Here is a 4,146-nt window from a genome sequence, read left to right as displayed (position 1 = left end):
TTTTTCTTCCAATTAAGCTCAATTATCCGATGATCACATTTCCTCCTCTTAACATAAACCCGACTCTGTTCTAATTAGGATTTATAATATAAGCGGTGTAAATCGTGTCTTTAACATCACAAATTGCGTTTCAGAAGACGCAGATTAAGTATTGAGGAGCATAAATTGAATCTTTACCTGTATGAATTGAGTCTCTAGGATGTAATATTGAATTCTTACCTACGTAAATCGAGTCTGAAAGTTCGTAAATTGAACCTTCGCCGATGTAATATAGTTCTTTTCTTTTATATTTTTTACAGCAAAACTTGTCTTGAATGGCATAAACTGTATATCTCCAGTGAATCTTTATATGCGTAAATTGAGTTTTCAATACAAAAACTTGAGTCATGAGTCGCATGTATTGAATCTTCTCTGCATTAATGTTAACATAGCTTAGACCTGGTGACGAATGGTTTCATAGAAGATGAAATGAGGTGATTAGAGAAGAGAAGTGGTGGCGGTTATTTTAGAAGAATAATCATTGGACATGGTGGTATTTTGGTAATGCTTAAAATTGTTATATGTGACAGTATCAGAGAGGGGCGTATGGAAATTGTGTTACTTTTCCTTCAACGTAGATATGAGAGCTAGATCTCTTTGGTGTTTTACCCCTACTGTGAGTAACTGACAATAACCAGACGTCGATAATGGTCGTGTCGGCAAATACTGAAAAAATAGGCAAATCAAGAAAATAAGGAAGAGTTCAGAAATGAGAACAAAAGAGGTGGATTGCAACCAATTCAATGAGAACCGCTCTGAACTCGCAAGCAAAGTTTATTTTATATTTGTACAATGTGTGTGTGTGTGTTTGGGGGGTGCTTATCCACCTATCTATTGCCCACATGCATGTGTGCCAATGATAGTCTGTGTATGTGAGGGTTTTGGTACACGTTAAGTAATCATGCACAGATCTACACACACACACCACACGCTTGCGCTCATGAACATATACATCTATATATTCATGTGTGCGTTTGTGTATCTATATGTCCATATCTACGTATTTGAGTGTGCTTGTGTATGCATGTGTGTGGGGGATATGCGCCCATGAGTATTTGTGTGTGTGTGTGTGTAATGTTGGTAATAAGGCCTTTATTAAAATATTTCTGTGTTTTAATAAAGGCGTGGTAATGGAAGGAATAACGAAGTTATTGCTGCTGTTGCTGGTAATGATGGTGCTGTTGTTGAATGTGGTGGTGGAAAGGGTGATGGTGGTGGTGGTGGTGGTGGTGGTGGTAGTGGTGGTGTTGGTGGTGGTGGTGGTGGTAGTAGTGTAATGAAATGACAATATCAGGAATGGGCTGTTGTTGTTCTTAATGGTCGTAATCTTCTGATATCCCCCACCCTCACTCCATATAGGCACAGGCTTGGCTGTGTGGTAAGAAGTTTGCTTCCCAACCACATGAAACTGGGTTCAGTCTCACTGTGTGGCACCCTGGGCAAGTGTCTTCTATTATAGTCTTGGGTCGACCTGAGCAAGCTTCTTACCACACAGCCAAGCCCTGTGCCTTTTTGCTGGTTTCAATCAAAGGAATGTGGCCATGCTGGAGCACTTCCTTCAAGGCATTTACTCAACCATGCCAACCCTCTTGTTTTATTCTGCTACTTATTTCATTGATCACTATTTGGCGCAACGTTAAGTTACTGTTATATAACTTGTACCCATCTACACAGATTTTCTGTCTACTAAGTTCTATTTGCAGTGCATTTTGGCCAACACAAGGTTATAAAATGCTTTCTAGTGTTGGCACAAGGCCAGCAATTTCAATAACATTAACCCAGTACTTGCCTGGTACTATATTTTACTAACCGTGAAAGGAAGATCAGCAAAGAGGACCTCAGCAGGATTTGAACCTGGGGCATAAAGTGCCAGAAGAAATGCCACGAAACATTTTGTCAAGCATGGCAACAATCCAATCACAAAGTTTTATAAAAAAGAAGATACTTGGCCATGTTGCTGTGCAGTGGGATTGAACTTGGAACCATATGGTTGTGAAGCAAACTTCTTAACCATACAACTATGTCTATGCCTGGTTGTTACGTTTTTCTAATCTTCAGGGTTAGGACAGAGGTGGGGACTTAATGAAAGGGAGACATTATTTTGTAGTGGTGGAGGTGGTGGTGGTGGTGATGGTGGTGGATATTTTCCACTCTAATTTATTGATAATGCTGTAATTATCTGTGGTTGCTTTGCCACTGTTGAGTTTGTTAATGATGATGATGATGTTGTTGTTTAACCCCAGGCAGGCTTGGTCCTGCAAACTTATGGTCATGTAACATCAACCAGTAAGAGCACAAAGAGACATTCATGCTCACATTTACACTATAACACACACACACACACATCTTTACACTCATACACACATCTAAGCTCAGTTTACTCACATATATACCCAGACATATCTATACCTGCTTATAATTACATACACACTCGCAGGGGTGCATGCATATGAATACACATGTGCATATATGTCCATATATACACACTCATACATTCATATATACACTGTATTTTGAAATAATAGCATGAAATTTAATATCAACAAAATTTCTCACGAAGATATATATGTCTAAAATAGTATTGTACTAAAAATATATGTATAGGCGTAGGAGTGGCTGTGTGGTAAGTAGCTTGCTTATGAACCACATGGTTCTGGGTTCAGTCCCACTGCGTGGCACCTTGGGTAAGTGTTTTCTACTATAGCCTCGGGCCGACCAAAGCCTTGTGAGTGGATTTGGTAGACGGAAACTGAAAGAAGCCTGTCGTATATATATGTATATATGTATGTATGTGTGTGTGTATGTTTGTGTCTGTATTTGTCCCATCAACATCACTTGACAACCGATGGTGGTGTGTTTACTTTGCCGTAACTTAGCAGTTCAGCAAAAGAAACCGATAGAATAAATACTAGGGTTACAAAGAATAAGTCCTGGGATCGATTTGCTCGACTAAAGGCGAAGTCGGGGGTGGTGGTGGACAAACACAGACGCACAAACACATACACACACACACATATATATATATATATATATATACATATATACGACAGGCTTCTTTCAGTTTCCGTCTACCAAATCCACTCACAAGGCTTTGGTCGGCCCGAGGCTATAGTAGAAGACACTCACCCAAGGTGCCACGCACTGGAACTGAACCCGGAACCATGTGGTTGGTAAGCAAGCTACTTACCACACAGCCACTCATGCACTTATATGAAAAAGTATTTTTAAAAATTGATTAAAATTTACTGGTTTAGATTTATGCAGGTAGACTTTGGTAAGAAAATTTAAAGTTTGTATATATATCCTTGTGTATATATATATATATATATATATATATATATATATATATATATATATATATATATATATATATATATATATATGATGATTGCTTCATCTTGACAGATGATAGCTGTCCCATCAACACACACCACACCCCATCACACAGAACAATCCCTCAGATGACTTTTAAGACCAACTGCTGACTGACAAGGTTTAAAACACAAGTGACAGATATTATTCAAGTTTCTTCTACATTTTTGCCCTTTGGAATCTGATTCTGAAGGAATGTTTTTTTGAGAACAAGCATATGTCTTTTATGTCCAGATATTGTCTTACAAATTTTGTGACGTATGACACAAGTCATAGGAGGCAGCTGGTGTCCATAATACACAAGCTCACAGGGAGACATATACAAGCACACACATATAAGTGGCACTCTGGTGCTTATGACAACGAGAGTTCCAGTTGATCCAATCAATGGAAAAGCCTGCTCGTGAAATTAACATGTAAATGGTTGAGCACTCCACTGAGAGGCATACTCTTGATAAAGTTCTCAGGGAGATTCGGTGTGACATAGAATGCAACAAGGCTGGCCTTGACGAAATTTTCAGGGAGATTCAGAGTGACATAGAATGCGACAAGGCTGGCCCTGCTCTTGACTAGCATACATGACTGCAAACATTGCAGACCAAGCTTTCCCCATTCACTATACAAGCCGTGTGCTTTCGTGCAGCTCACTTAAGTTCTTCATGTATCCAGTGTGAAGAACGTATATATATATATATATATATACCTTTCAATTTTCATCTACCAAATCCACTCACA

The 4,146-nt window shown here is 38.9% G+C and overlaps 1 protein-coding gene across 2 annotated transcripts in view; it reads right to left on the bottom strand.

The window, feature by feature from the left end:
* The window catches only part of LOC106882081 (metalloreductase STEAP4), a 5,260-nt gene extending 4,185 nt beyond the window's left edge, over positions 1-1,075 (bottom strand). Inside the window, exon 1 of one of the 2 annotated variants that reach the window (XM_052972642.2) lies at positions 1-1,075. This exon is cut by the window's left edge and continues 261 nt beyond it. The gene's annotated coding sequence lies outside the window, so the exon portion shown is untranslated. The other variant, XM_014932642.3, reaches the window with a different exon arrangement.
* Positions 1,076-4,146: the final 3,071 nt, after the last annotated feature.

The sequence above is a fragment of the Octopus bimaculoides genome, chromosome 14 (assembly GCF_046866305.1).
Source record: "Octopus bimaculoides isolate indiv1 chromosome 14, ASM4686630v1, whole genome shotgun sequence".
In the NCBI taxonomy this organism is placed as follows: domain Eukaryota; kingdom Metazoa; phylum Mollusca; class Cephalopoda; order Octopoda; family Octopodidae; genus Octopus; species Octopus bimaculoides.
Note: the sequence above shows the minus strand (reverse complement) of the source record. Positions and strands in the feature narration are given on the sequence as shown.